The sequence below is a fragment of the Herpailurus yagouaroundi genome, unplaced genomic scaffold (assembly GCF_014898765.1).
Source record: "Herpailurus yagouaroundi ecotype Mexico unplaced genomic scaffold, PumYag 31, whole genome shotgun sequence".
Taxonomy (NCBI): Eukaryota; Metazoa; Chordata; class Mammalia; order Carnivora; family Felidae; genus Herpailurus; species Herpailurus yagouaroundi.
The window spans coordinates 1-15,373 of record NW_024412378.1 but is presented as its reverse complement, the minus strand read 5'-3'; the positions used below and the strand labels follow the sequence as shown (position 1 = coordinate 15,373).

Below are 15,373 nucleotides of genomic sequence, written 5' to 3'. Positions count from 1 at the left end.
GCCCATCGGCTGTGCCCGTCACTCCTGTTTGCCTGGTCTCTGAGCTGGTTGCTTTCTTGGTAACGTCCCCCAAGCTCTTGCCTCCTGGCTCCAGCCTGAAGTACCTGCAAGGTCCCCACGTGTCCCAGCGGGTGCTCGGTGAGCTCCGGCTCATCCTGCTTAACGGTGGGAATGAGTCTGGCTCCGATCAGCTCCCCTCGGGGCCTCTGAGCCGGGCGTGTGGGGAGAGCCACCTGGAGAACGTCTCTGGGGAGCTGGCCTCACATGGACACAGGAAGGAAACAAGTGTCCGTCATCAGTGTTCTGATTTCGTCTGTCTCTACAATTCTGGGAGACATCGGGCACTGGCTGCTGGAATGTTCCCTGAGGTCAGAAAGGGCCAGGGCTCCAGTGTAGCATTTGCTCGGCTGCAGACACACCTGGTGTCCCGTCAGGCAGGAGGCATGTCCCTTAGGAACCGTCTCCTCCTCCCATGGGACACGGTCCTGAAGGAGGCCTCTGTCACCAGCGGGAGCTCCCTCCGCCCCAGCGCCGTCCCGTTTCCGTCCACCCTCCCCTGCGGGGCCCTCGTTCCTGGAGGTCAGTGCACTCAATGTATTCACACCTGGGTGGTATCTGTCCTTGGGTCCTGTTCTGGGGGCCCTGCGTGTCTCCAAGTCAGGCAGGGGTGGGGTGGTAAGTGGGGGCGTCTTGGGGAGGCGCCTGCTGAGAAGGAGGCTTCTGCCAGAGGGGCCTTCCTGCGGCAGGTGGAGGAGGCTGGACCGCTCTGTGGGCTCGAGTCGGTTTACTTGGGACTAGCGACCGGAAACCACACCTGCCACATCCCATACACGCCGGTTTCGGTGGATTTGCTGCTGATCTCGGTGCTAGAAATTGCTGGGCCTCGGGAGACGCCTGATAAGCAGAATTTCACGAGGGAGACGACTTCACACAAGCGACTGCAGTCCGGTCTGCTGCCAGCGTGGGGGTCTGTAATTTTACGAAGGCGAGTTTGCCCTTTCGGGGCTCCTCGGCTAGAAGACGGCGGGGGCTCCTGGGATGGAAGGAGCCGGCTCGGGTGGGATTCTGGCACAGACACGGCCCCACGATGACCGTTGTTCCCGCCGAGGTCACAGGTGTGACCCTGAGGTCACGTCCCATGCTCCGCCAGCCCCAGGATGGACCTGCTCCTTCCCGCTCTGACTCGGTGGTGACAGAGCTCTGGCCGCCTCATTTCCTGCCAACACCTGGGCAGGGTGCTTCTAAAGCTCATCTTGAGTGTCTACACCCCCTCTTGGGTATTGATCCTATATCCTGTTGTTTTGTGTCCAGGACGAAAGTCAGTGTTTATTGCCTAGAGTGGAATGGACACTTGGACCCAGCGTGCGCAGTAGCCTTGGTCGTGCCTGGGCGTGGCCTCTGACCGAACCCCACCTGAGCACCCAGTGTCTTCCTGCCTCTGGCCAGCACGTCCAGCAGGCGTGGGAGCTTCCTGGTCACAATACCGATATCCCCAACCCAATTTTGAGGAGAAACAGGTGCAGTAGAAGGCAGGGCTGGGAAGAGGTGGGACCCGAACGGAGTCCGGGAAGCCTACCGGGCTGGAGATGCAGCCTGGGGCCACCGGTCACAGGAGGGAATCAGAATGACCTTCCCAGACAGGCCGGGCGGCTGGAGGTTGCCGTGGGATCCGCTGCCATTGGGACACAGACTGGGCAGAAGGGGAGGGGAACCCCTGCCGGAAGGAAACGCAGGGTCAGGGAAAATGGGCACACGTGAGTGTCCTGTCCGTCCACATCTCACCTGGTGGTTCCTCCCCAGTTGAAACACCGTCTGGGGTCAGTGACTCAGCTCCCCTGAGGGCTGTGAAACAGTGGTATCTGGTCACACCTGTCTGCCCCCTCTGGTGGCTGCCATTCTCCTGCGAAGCAGAGCCATTGGGAGGCAGGAGTGGCTGAGTCCCGTCTCTGGAATCATCAGTGTGCAAAGTAACGGTGGTCCTGGCTAGGACTTGCCTATAACACACGGACACAGAAAACCGTTATTGAGGATGCTTGGGAAAATTAGAAGATAATCTGGGTGTCAGACTGGGGATGTTGTCTACAGGGAAAATGTTGCTCTCGTGACTTACATGCAGGCCAGCAAAACCAAAAACTCTTTCCTTCCCTAAGTGACCCCGAGAGTCACTCACTCCTCAAGAGTACGAGGAAATCAGGAAGACTGCGGGCGTCTTGCACGCACATGTGCACACACGCTCCCTAGCAGCGTGGGGTAGCCGGCACAGCTCAGACTGGCGTGGGATTTTACACGTCTGGACTTTGAAACCTCCTCTCCTTCAGTCCTGCCCGCGTCCCCTGTGACTGAGACTCAAGCTCATTTGAGGAGAAGGTTGACGGTTTAGGGTCGAACGTGGGCAGTTGTGTGCTGTTCTCGGGTCTTCGTCCCTCCTGCGTCCTCACTCGTCCCGGACTTTGGGTTTGGACACGCGACTCGCTTTGGCCGATGGACGGAGTCAGATGGGACGGGGCCGATTCCACGCTGAGACTGAAGACACCTTGGATGTGTCCTGGGTCCTCTTACAGCTCTGCTCTTGTCCTGAGAAGGACAGGCCTAGGCTAGCCCACCGGTCCTGGGGAGACGAGGCACGTGGTGTGGGTTCAGACCAGGCCAGAGGTGCCCCACGGCTGACCCGTGAGTGGGTCCCGCCAGACCACTGGAAACCCCTGCGAGGAAGGCCCGGGTTAGCCGACGTCAGCAGGTCTGCAGGCCCGTGAAGACAGACGGCTGCTGTTGCAGGGCCTGTTTCGGGGAGAGTCATGCCGTCCTCCGTGGCAATAGCTGACCGACAGGGTCCCCTTCCAGTCCGGGCAGCCAGGAGTACGTGGGCGTCCCGGTCCTACAAGTGCCTGGGCCCCTCACCCCACCGAGACAGCAGCTCTGGAAGAGTTGGGGGAGCCTCCTCCCTACCGCATCAGTGAGGATACCAGGCGCTGTCGGGCTCCACTGCTTTCCAGACGCTTAACGGGCAATTTACACCTCCTGTAATAAACACGTAATTATTGCTTATGAAGGTTTTAGGACTGCATTATGGGAATGATCTATCTTTGCTCAGGAGTTAGTGGGAAAAAATACTGTCCCCAACCAAGCCTCCTCCTGGACGGTGACGTGCAGCGTGTTTATCCACAGCAGGGGATCGGATCGCAATGGGCTTTTTTTATGTTCAGACGCAGGACTCCCCCCCTCCCCCGCGAAAACCCTCCCCAGTGGGTGGACGATCAAGCGGGTAACACGTCAGACGGTGAGAAGTCGTCCCCGTTCCTGGGGAAGAGACTTCTAACCCTCCTCGCCAGCGCTGGACTGATGTGGGGACCCCGAGGCCGCAGAGCCTGCGGCAGGTTGTACGGACCTGGTGAGAATCTTCGTGCTTATCCAGTCGTCCTAGGAGGGCGGCAACACAGCCTACCACGTCATCAAGTCCCCGTGATGGGGCAGTGAGGGCCGGGACCCCCCAGCCAGCCGAGGACACAGGCGGGTCTGGGCTGGGAGAGCTGCCTGGAGGCCCCGGGCCCGCACGCGCTGTGTTCTGGAGGACGTTACAGGACTTTCGGGAAGCGTTCAGAAGTACCCTGTCTGTGCTCCCATGGGCATGGGCCTGACATCGGGTGCAGCCACGTGATGTGTTTGGGCCCGTTGCAGAGGGATGCCACCACAGTTAGAAAAGCGCTCCGTGGTGAGCCCTGAGAACAGCCTGCCGGCCAGCCCCCTAACCCAGGAGGACAGGAGACACAGGATCTGACCCCAGGCCTGCGGCTCAGCAGGAGCCTCACTTGGCTTAGCCGCTTCCACCCCTTCCCCTGGGTGAGGACCACCAGCCTGTGCCCCTCCAGCTACATCTTCCCCACCACCACTGCCCAGAGAGCCCCCTGCTCCTGGTGCAGAGCGCCTGGCTTCAGGCTGATGAGTTGTCTGGGCTGAGCCAGAAATGGCCTTTGAGAGCAGGTCTAGCTGCTGCCCTGCCAGGGAGAACGCCCTGAGTGACGGCTCTCCAGCATGACGACACGGATAAACTAAGCCTCCCACATACAATAAAACCAGTCTCCCTTCTGTTAGTGTCAGGCGTTGGGTGGGATAAAGATAGGAGTTAGAGTCAAAAAGAACATTTGCAGTTTAAGGCTTTATTGGGAGCTAAGGTTCTGGGTGAGGTTCCGTGACTCAGGGAGTGAGAGGAGTCAGGGAAGTCGCGCCCGGGTATGGTGGGGTAGGGTTTTTAAGCTGCAGCAGTTCTGGGTTTAGGTTCGGGTGGGTCTTTCTTTCGTGCCAGGTTGTGCTGTTGCTCAGTGATTGGTTGACCTTCAGTTTGTTCCGGCGCGCTGGCGAGATGGCCGTCCCCTTCCAGGGACATCCTCACATTCCAACCTCTTATTGGTGATAATGGGCGACGGATCTGATCTGGCTGCTTCCTGCGGGTGTAAGGGCGACGCCATAGTATTTGGGGTCTGAGGTGGGAATGTGGGAATAGGGCAGGACCACCATCTGATGAAATGCGACCTGGGAAACTTCATGAATTCGTTTCTGTACGAAACGGAGAAAACAAGGTAAGAGCATAAGTATTATACAGATAGCAACTAGTGGGGTGACTATGGTGAGGAGCCAAGTTAGGAGGGGTGATTACCACCAGGACGTTAGGGGGTGTGAGGATCCTGGGCAGGCGGATAGAGTTTTTTGGATTTCCTTTAGGTGTTCTATATTGGTTTCAACTAAGCTTGACTCATTGAGGTAGTAGCAACATTCTTCCCTCAGGAACAGGCATGTTCCCCCTTTTTCTGCTGTCAGGAGATCTAGGGCTCGTCGGTTTTGTAGAGTGACCTATGCTAGGGAGTTGATCTGCCTTTGTAAGGCGGATAGGGAGGTTGCTGAGGCTTCTTTTGCGATTTGGAGCCTGTCTGACAGGTCCCTGGAGGAGGTAATGGAGTGTGCGAGGGAGCCGGTCCCAACCCCGGTGGCCAATAGGGAAGTGGCCAGGGATAGTTCGACCATTAGTGGGAGGAAAACGGCTCATTTTTGGAGACAGAATTCGAGGAGTTGATGGAGTTCTTCCTGTCTGTATAGGGTGAGTTGGGGGGTAATGGTGACTGGGAGACAGATAAAAGCATTTTTGGGCATTTGTTTATAAGCTGTGCCATTACACCAATAGAATCCCCCTGAGGGAGGGTCGTGGCTGGGCATAGGCTGGGGGGAGGGGCAAGGTGGGGAGGCATGAGAGGAGTAGCATATTGGGTGACACGTGTTGCCTTGAGGGGTCTCAGTGAGGACGGGAACCTGTAGGGAGATTTGACTTCTGGGGTGGTTGATGGAGTTAGTGGTGTTGGGAAAGGGGGTGGGTAATGGGAAGGCTATTACTGGATCCCGCTGAAGGGATGAGCAAAGAAAGCAGTGTGACAGGTTGGTTAAGCCTGAGTGGTTAAGCAGGATCGCTCCTTGTCTGATTAATGTAAGCCATGAGAAGGGATGTTGTGCCGGGGGTGTCTGTAGTTGTGTGTTGAGCTGGTCTTCTTGGTCTGTGATTACTTGGGTAACATCTTTAAGGTTGGAGAGGGAAGGAGACATTGAGGGCTCATAGGTTCGACAGGTGGTTAAAGAGGAGATGGGGTTAGAGAAATGGCCATTCTGATACAGTTTGCCCTTTATTCCGGTTTGCCAGCAGGTATCCCATGGATCAGGGACAGTAAGGGTAAAGTTGCCATTTTTTAAGCAGAAGTGGCCCATTCTTGGTCCTGTGAAACAGTATAGGTTGAGCCAGTGTATGTTACAATAGTGATAGGGGCATCTTCCATATTGGTCGGGGGAGGTTTGGGAGCATATTTTGTTGGTCTGGTCATATAAAAAGCAAATGGCGGGAGTAATCCGCGTAGAGGCTTGGAGGGTGTTGAAGGAGGGAAATTTAAAGGTGACTTGATTTTGGCACCCAACAAGGGGGCAAGGGGTAGAGGGTATGACAGAGGTGTGTCCATTAAAAGTTTCAGATAGGTAAAAAAAACCCACCTATAGGAGGGTTGTGAGGGCATAAGGGGGATGATGTTAACAAGGAGTAATGGGGAAGTATCATCATGATATATAAGTATGGTTAGCAAAAAGGTAAAGGAGGAGATTTCGACGGGAGAAATCAGAGAGAGTTCCCTGAAGCCAATAGTCGGAGACCCAGGAGAGAAATAAGGGGAGGGTGATGGGGTCGGATGAGTGGGAGAGTTGTAGCTCGTGTAATATTGTGAGTGTGAAGGTGGAAAACCGAGGGGAAGGGTCCGTCATGAGGGGGCCGGTTGGTTGGGAGGTCCATGACTCTTCTGGTATGGGGAGTAAAGGGGGGGCCCGCTTGAGGTCGGAGGTGTGAACCCACGGGGTGTGGCCCAATAATTTAGCAGCCATGGGGGTTGTGAGTATGACTGTGTAGGGACCCTCCCACTGGGGGGCAAGGGTTGGTTTTTGTCTTACTTAAAGGAGCACTGAGTCTCCTGGGTTTACAGATAGGGAGAGGAGAGATCGATGGGAGCTGGTAGAGTGAGGTCAGCGTACTGTCGAATCAGGTGTCGGAGCAGGCTGAGGTAAGGGAGATAGGCAGCCAAAGGAGGAGGATCTTTTGGTAGGGGTTGGGGTAACAGGAAGGGTCGCCCGTATAAGAGTTCAGATGGGCTGAGGCCTGTGGGTCCTCGGGGAGCGGCTCGGAGTTGGGTGAGTGCTATAGGTAGGAGTTGAGGCCAAGAGAGCCGACTCTCTATGGAGGGTTTTATGAGATGGTCTTTTATGAGGCCATTGGCCCTTTCAACCTTACCCGAGGACTGGGGGTGGTATGGTATGTGGAGTTTCCAAGTAATACCCAAAGCTTTGGAGACCTGTTGGGTGACTGCTGAGATGAAAGCGGGCCCGTTGTCAGACCGTATCCTTCTTGGTAGACCAAAGCGGGGGATGATGTCCTTGAGTAGGATCTCAGCCACTGTGGAGGCCCCTTCAGATGAGGTGGGGAAGGCTTCTATCCACCCTGTAAAGGTGTTGATTATAGTAAGGAGATACCGTAATTTTTTGTGTTTTGGCATGTGAGTGAAATCTATTTGCCAGTCTTCGCCTCGGAGATGGCCCCGCATCTGAGGAGTGGGGCCTGGGTGCCTCATTCTCCCTTGGGAACTGACTGCGGCGCATGGGGTGCATCGTTGGTGTGTTTTGGCGATCAGTTGTTGTAGGTGGGGGGTGGTACATAACGGGCTCAAGGAAGCGGAAGGTGGCCTCCGGCCCAATGTGTAGGGTTTTGTGGATTTTTGTTAGTAAGGAAGGGACTAGGCTATTTGGGAGGGTCAGTCGGGGGCCCAGCATGATCTAGCCTGCATCGGTGTGGGCATCGGGATGGGCCATGTATTGTTTTTGTTCATCTGGGGTACAGTCGGGAGTTGTATCTTCGGTGAGGATGCCCATAGGAACTGGGTCGAGAGAGAGAGCTGTTTGTCCGGCAGTGTTGTCAGCCTTGTGATTTCCTATAGCTATCTCTGTGGTTAGGGGTTGGTGGCCCTTGCAGTGGACAATGGCCACTTCCTGTGGGAGTTTGAGGGCCTCAAGGAGTTTCGCTATGAGTGGCCCGTTGATGATGGGGGTACCCTTCGTTGTGAGGAATCCTCTTTCTTCCCATAAGTGGGAGTGTGTGTGTGCAATAAGGAAAGCGTATTTTGAGTCTGTGTATATTGTGACCCTTTTGTTTCTGGACAATTGGAGAGCCCTCATGAGGGCTGTGAGTTCAGCCTTCTCGGATGTGGTTCCTGTGGGTAGTGTCTGGGTCTCTAGAGTTTGGTTTAATGTGACTACAGTGTACGCTGCTCGTCGGTGGCCCTTGCAGTCAACTAGTGAGCTACCGTCTACAAATAGGGTGAGATCAGGGGAAGTGAGGGGAAGGTCCTTTAAGTTAGATGAAGGTTTGGAGAGAGAATATCTGTAAGTTCAGTGCAGGAGTGGAAGGGTGGCTGCAAAGTGTCCTTGGGGTTGATTTGTGGAAGTAGCGTGGCAGGATTGAGTCTGGGGGAGAGTTGGAGAGATATTTCAGGATTTTCAATAAAGAGCAGATGGAACAATTGTATGCGTGATGGGGAGAGGTGTGCCAGGGCCTTATGTGTAAGGAGATCAGATAGAAGGTGCGGTGAAAGTACCGTTAGGGGGCAGTGTAGGGTGTTTGAGTGCATCTTGGGTTAGGGTGGCTGCTGCTGCAAGTGCTCTGAGGCAGGGTTGCCACCCCCTGATGGTAGGGTCCAGTTGTTTAGAAAGGTAGGCGACAGCTTGTAACTTAGGGCCACATGGTTGGGTTAGGAGCCCTGTTGCAATTCCAGCCCTCTCATCTGTGTATAAGAGGAAAGGCTTTGAAACATTAGGGAGGGAAAGGACTGGTTGAGTGACTAGAGATGTGACCAGCCATTGGAAGGCCCTTGCGACCGATCCCAGGCTGGAGAGTGGGCCTTGGGGGGTTTCTTTGGCTGCTTTATATAGTTGTGCTATACACACAACTTTGCTGTGTATATAGCAAAGTTAGGGATCCAGTGTCGGAAGAAGCCCACTAGACCCAGGAAGGAGAGGATTTCGTCTGCATTGGTAGGTGGGGACAGGGTCTGGAGGGCTTGGAGACGATCTTGGGTTAGGGCCTTGGTAGTAGGTCTGAGTGAGACTCCCAGAAATGTGACTGTATTAGTACAGATTTGGGCTTTGTGTGGGGAGACTTGATACCCCAGGTTAGCCAGGAAATTTAGGATCTGGACTGTATCTTGTTTGGTGTGGTCGAAAGAGGTTCCACATAATAGAAGGTCATCTACATACTGTAGTAGAGTACAGTGACTGGAGAGTGGGGCTTTGAGGAGATCCCTGGCCGAGGCCTGCCCAAAGAGATGGGGACTATCACGAAATCCCTGGGGAAGTACCGTCCATGTGAGTTGGCAGGCCAGAGAGGTGACTGGATCTTGCCATGTGAAGGCAAAGAGGAATTGGGACTCAGGATGTAAGGGAATGGTGAAAAAGCCATCTTTGAGATCAAGCACTGTAAAATGGGTTGTGGATGGGGGGATTTGGGAGAGGAGGGTATATGGGTTGGGCACTACTGGGTGGATGGGAATTACAGCTTCATTGATTATTCGGAGGTCTTGAACTAGTCTATATGAGCCATTTGGCTTTTTTACAGGCAAGATCGGGGTGTTGCAGGGGAATGACATGGGATTAGGAGGCCCTCCTTGAGTAAGCGATCGATGATGGGCTTCAGTCCTAGTCGGTGGGTGTGAGAGATTGAGTATTGGGGTCTAGACGGGAATTGTGATGGATTTTTGAGTTTAATGAGGACGGTTGGTGATGGGTGGCGATTGTTGGGGTGGATGTATCCCATATGATTGGGTCTACTGGGAGGTCTGGGTGTGGGTTGAGGCTGTGGCCTGTGTCGTCCGTGATAACAGCCAGTAGAAGATGAGTGGGGGAGGGAGAGGAGCAGATAGCTGGTAAATGTATAGAGGCTCCTAATTTACTGAGGATGTCTCGGCCCAACAGGGGGACGGGGCAGGAGGGGATAACTAGGAAGGAGTGGGAGAAGTGGGGGCCATCCAGGCAGCGGGTGAGTACCGGTGTGCATGGGGGAATGGAGGGGGTGCCATTTATGCCCATGACCGAAACGGAGGATGGCGTAGTGGGGCCGGAATAGCTCGGCAGGACAGAATAGGTAGCCCCTGTGCCCAACAGAAAGGAGATGGACTTACCCGCTACCTGGAGTTTTACCTGGAGTTTTACCTGGAGTTTTACCCTGGGCTCAGCGTGGGTCACCGGAGTTACTGAGTCTGGGCCTCGTCAGTCGTCATCCTCCATCTCCAGCAGTTGGAAGGCAGAGTCCAATCCGGGTGAAGCCTCGCCACGTGGAGGCGTTGCGAGTCTGTCGTCCCCTGGGTTAGGACAATCGGATTTCCAGTGGCCCATTTGCTGGCACAATGGGCATGGACTGGTAGGCTTTTTGGGATGGGGACACTGACGAGACCAATGGCCTTCTTGGCCACATTTAAAACAAGGCCCTGGAGGGGGCCGTGGTCCAGAGGGCTTTACTGCGGCTGGCCTCAGGGCAGCTACCAAGGCTTGGGGTTGTAATTGTACCTTTTGTTGGAGACGGGCCTGTCACTGTTGTTCTTGAGCTTCCTCTCGGCCATTAAAAACTTTAAAAGCCATCTTTACCAGGTCGGCCAGAGGGGTTTGAGGGCCGTCTTCGGCCCTTTTTAGTTTTTTTCGAATATCGGGGGCTGATTGGGAAATAAAATAGGTGGCCGATACCGTGGCCCCGGCGGGGGTGGTAGGGTCTAGTCTGGTATATTGGGTAAGTGCCTCTGTGAGCCGGCTAAGGAAGGCTGCGGGGTTTTCATGGGGGTCTTGTATTATTTCTTGAAGTTTGTTAAAATTTACTGATTTGTTTGAGGTTGCCCTCATGCCTGCTAGTAGGCATTGGATCATCTGGTCCCGGTGCCGGTGACCGTTGCCTGCATGTTGGTAGTTCCAATTGGGATTGGCCACCGGGACAGCATTGGCCCCCACGGGCATTGTGGGGTCGGTCACGTGGGTTTGGTCTGCATGCTCTCTGGCTGCGGCCTGGATGCACTCCCTCTCCTCAGGGGTGAGGGTAGAGGTGAGGATCACATGAATGTCATGCCATGTGAGACTGTAGGCTTGGGCGAGGTATTGGAATTCCTTAATGTATTGGGTGGGGTCTGCTGAGAATGACCCTAGTCGCTTCTCAATGGCGGACGAGTCTTGGAGGGAGAAGGGGACGTGAACGTGACCCAGGCCTTCAGGTCCTGCCACCTCACGGAGAGGTACGATGGCCGCTGGGGTCTGTTTGCTGGGAGAGGCCTGAGCACGAGTTCGGGATGATATGGGAGGTGAGGGCGGGACGGCTGGGGGTTGGGAGTACGGAGTGGGGCGAGGGCCGGTGGGCGGTGTGGCTAGATCCTCTAACGGGTTTGAGATGGGGGAAGTTGGTGAGGTGGGGTCGTTGGGGGATTGTGGACGGGCAAGGAGCACGCATGCAGAGGGGCAGGAGGAACATAGGTGGGGGCGAGACCTGAGGTCCCAAAAGGCCATAATGTAGGGTATTTCTCCCCATTTTCCCAGCCGATGGCAGAAATTGTCCAGATCGGTTAAGATTTGTTATTGTAAAGACCCCTCAGGTGGCCATTGAGGATCATTATTTAATTTGTATTGAGGCCAGACTACAGTGCAAACGCGGATGAATCGGTTACAAAGAAGTTCGCCTTGTAAGCCCAGGAACCGGAAGTTTTAACAGACATTGGAGGGGGGTAAGAGATCGAGGTGGTTTAGACTCATTACTCCCCATTGGTGTGGCAAGGCCTCACGTTGCAATAGGGGCCTATTGGCGTGCGGGCCTTTCGGCATGCGGAGGAAAGGAGACTGACTTGTGAGACGTCTCTCATGGGCATCAGCTGTAGTTGGAGGGGGGAAGGAGGGGTCTGTCCTACCTACCGGCTCCTGTAGGCTCTTGAGAGTAGGGTGGTTGGCATCTGGCTTGGTGAGGAGGGGGGAGTTCAGCCAAGGGAGGCGAGCTACTACCTCTCCTGGGTTTCGGCACCAAATGTTAGTGTCAGGCGTTGGGCGGGGTAAAGATAGGAGTTAGAGTCAAAGAGAATTTTGCAGTTTAAGGCTTTATTGAGAACTAAGGTTCCTGGTGAGGTTCCGTGACTCAGGGAGTGAGAGGAGTCAGGGAAGTCGCGCCCGGGTATGGTGGGGTAGGGTTTTTAAGCTGCAGCAGTTCTGGGTTTAGGTTCGGGTGGGTCTTTCTTTCGTGCCAGGTTGTGCTGTTGCTCAGTGATTGGTTGACCTTCATCTCGTTCCGGCGCGCTGGCGAGATGGCCGTCCCCTTCCAGGGACATCCTAACACCTTCCATCCAGGCTTTCCTCCTGAAGGCGGGCACTTAGCACAATCTACACTTTTCTTTTTTTAAAGTGTAATTTTTTTTAAATGTTTATTTATTTTTGAGAGAGAGAGAGACAGAGCATGAACGGGGGAGGGTCAGAGAGAGAGGGAGACACAGAATCCGAAGCAGTCTCCAGGCTTGAGCTGTCAGCAGAGCCCGACGCGGGGCTCAAACTCACGGACTGTGAGATAATGACCTGAGCCAAAGTCGGACGCTTAACCGACTGAGCCACCCAGGCGCCCCCACAATCTACACTTTTAAGATCAGGTTTGTGAACAATGGGTTTGCCCGTCCTGCTTCCAGAAGCTCGGGCACAGCAGGTTCTCCGGGCCACCTGCAGAGCAGGGTATGTGCCCCCAACAGCCTGTTCCCGAGGGCAGCACCGTGCCCTCTGGCACCACTCACGGGGAAACCAGGGGCTTGGGCAGGCCCCCGTGCTCCCTAATTCGGCCCTTTTGTCCCCAACACTTTCCTTGAAATCACGGGTCAGAATGACCATGCCTGGCGTGGACTTGTTCAGTTCACACGGGCTGGACCTGTGGGCACCTGGCTTTTTTGAGAAATGCCGTGAAATTCCCACTTTGCTTCTGTTCTCTGTTTCTACCCACTCTGCTGAGTTACCACGCATCTAAAAGAGAAGGCGTATGCTGATAAATTGGGGCAAGTGTGTATCCATGTAAACCATCACACAAAGTGATGAGCACATTCAGGACCCCTCAACTTCCCTCGTTCCCTTTTGTCACCCGCCGGCCGCCCAGCAGCAGGTGCTCTGCGTGCGGTCGCCATGATGTACTTCGACTTCCTAGAACGTCATGTGAACAGAGTCCTGCCATTGGTACTCACTTTGGCTTCTCTTCCTCAAAATAATGGTTTTCACCTCATCCATAGAGTTGCGTATCTGTGGCTCACCCCTCTGGTGCTGAGCAGGTGCGTGTGTGGACGGACCACAGCTTGTTGATCCAGTGAGCTGGGGATGGATGTTCGGTTATTTCCGGTCTCGCTCATGACAAACAAAGCTGCTCGTTTGTAGAGGTGTTTGCTTTTTATTTATTTTTTTAATATATATTTTTAAATGTTTATTTATTTTTAAGAGAGAGAGAGAGATAGAGCATGAGTGGGAGAAGGGCAGAGAGAGAGGGAGACAGAATCTGAAGCAGGCTCCAGGCTCTGAGCCGTCAGCACAGAGCCAGACGCGGGGCTTGAACTCACAAACTGTGAGATCATGACCTGAGCGCAAAGTTGGACCCTTAACCGACCCAGGCGCCCTTGTAGAGGTGTTTTTATTGTAGGCATTTGCTCTCAGTTTCCCGGGTGAGAATGTGGGAATGAACTGGCTGGGTTGCGTGCATGTGTGTGTGTGAGAGAGAGAGAGGGAGAGAGAGAGAGAGAGACCGTCTGAGCAGCCGGCATATTGTTTTCTGGAATCGTACCATGTCACAGGATCACTCACAGGGCATGAGACCTCTGGTTGGTTCACACCCTCAGCAGCACTCTGTCACAGGTCTGAGATGTTGGCCATTCTAATAAGTGCGCAAGGGTATGTTAAAATACCTTTTCGGGGTATAATGTACATATCACACATTCAAGGATTTTTAGTGAGTTTAAAGAGTTGCAGAGTGCCGCCACAATCCAGTTTTGGAACATTTGATCTGTGGTCTGCTTTTGCCGTATTTTCGTAAAAGGTACAAGGCTTCTGGTTGATACTCAATTTGTATATGAGTGTCCAATCTTTCCAACACCATTAGTTGCACAGACTATACTTACTCCATTGGATTACTATTCAACTTTGTAAAGAGTGAGTTTCCATGGTATTGTGGGTCTGTTTCTGGATTGTATGTTTTGTTCCCTCAATTACATTTCTACTCTTTGTGGATACCTCACTCTCTTGATTCCTGTAACTTTATATGAATTACTAAGATTGGCTAGAGCATTCTTCCAGCTCTTTCTTCCTCAAAATTGTTCTGATTGTTCTCTTCCTTTGCCTTTTCATATGAATTTCAGGATCAGCTTGTCACTCCCTACACATGACTCCTATGAGAATTTATTGTTCTGCGTGATACATAGGTTCTTTGGGGAAGAAGATGTCCCTACTCCCGCATCCTCAAATACGTGAGCGTGGGTGCTCAGTCGGCAGACGGGGGTGGCCCTGGGGATCCGGCAGGAGGACCGAGTGGGTCTGCTCCCCAAATTAGCAGGCCTGAGCGGCCAGCACACAAGGCCTCATGTCACTTGTCCTTGGGCAGAATTGCCTTCACTGACCCGACGTCTGGGGCAGGTGCTTCAGGCTGTGTCTGGGTGCAGGCCCACAGGGGTCTCCAGCAGGGAAGCGAATCTGGGGAGGATCAAGGGAAGGAGACAGTGGCCCAGTTGATAGAAGAACACAGGCTGCCGGGACATTCAGTCCACAGACCCGATTGCGCCCAGGTGCACATTTCTCTATTTCCCATAACCGGACTCATTGTATGTTTGAGCCAACGTTATGACTGATGCGAACAATGTAATTTAGCAATTCCTAAGGGAATTCAGACAAGATCCAAGTAACGTTCCAGGAGCTTTGCGAAAAAATCCCAGGAGCTACCCGCAGCCGTGACCCTGAACAGGAGTGTGGGCGCTCAGGCAGCAGGAGGTGCCGTGTCCACTGCTGGAGCCCAAGGTGGGGACCCTCCCTGCCCCTGCCCTGCCCCCGCTCTGCCCCTGCTGAGAGCAGAGTGGACAACTGCAGGGGGTGGGGACGGGACCGTGGGGTCTCGACCCTGCAGCCTGAGAACCCTTCTCGGGTCCCCGGTCCTGACTCCCTCCTAAGCCCAGCCTCTGTGTCAGGATGTTCATGACGGGAAAGGTGTAGAGGGAACTTTCCAGAGCCTCTCTGGACCCCATGATGGAAATGGTGCAGCCAGGAGACAAGGCCATAGGTGTCCCTGTGCACAGTGCACATCCACTGCCGGGGCCACGCTGAAGGGTGAGCGTGTGTCCTGGGGTCACTCACACATCTCAGCATGTGATATCAAAACATTGGGGTCCTCCAGGACCAAAAGCGGGAGCGTGCAGCGCACTCTGGGACAGCGCTCGATGGCAGGCCCTGCAGAGACTAGCTGGTCGTGCAGATGTGTTATTTACACCCGGGGTCTCTGCTGTGTGTGGAGTGACAGGGGCAGGTGGTGAAATGTGCTTTATAACACGGTTGCATTTAGGTGTGAGGAGGGGTGTATATATTCCACGCGGTACGCGTGTGCTCTTTTTTGACCGAAGCAGAATTGACACAGTGTTGTGTTAGCGAAGTGTGCGAGGACGCAGTGATTCAGCAGTTCTGCGCGCTACCCGGCGCTCACCATGGGAAGCGTCGGCACGGCTGTCACCAGACGGCGTTGTTCCGGGCTTCTTGAGCGTATGCCCTCCGCTGGGCTTTTCGTCTCCGTGAC

The 15,373-nt window shown here is 54.3% G+C and overlaps 1 long non-coding RNA gene across 1 annotated transcript; it reads right to left on the bottom strand.

Annotated features, from left to right (window-relative positions):
* Positions 1–4,138: 4,138 nt before the first annotated feature.
* LOC121017325 (uncharacterized) lies at positions 4,139–10,508 on the bottom strand. The gene is made up of 2 exons (XR_005784722.1): positions 9,772–10,508; positions 4,139–4,439 (listed from the first exon to the last, which is right to left on the bottom strand). It is a non-coding gene; the product is annotated as an uncharacterized LOC121017325 (long non-coding RNA).
* Positions 10,509–15,373: the final 4,865 nt, after the last annotated feature.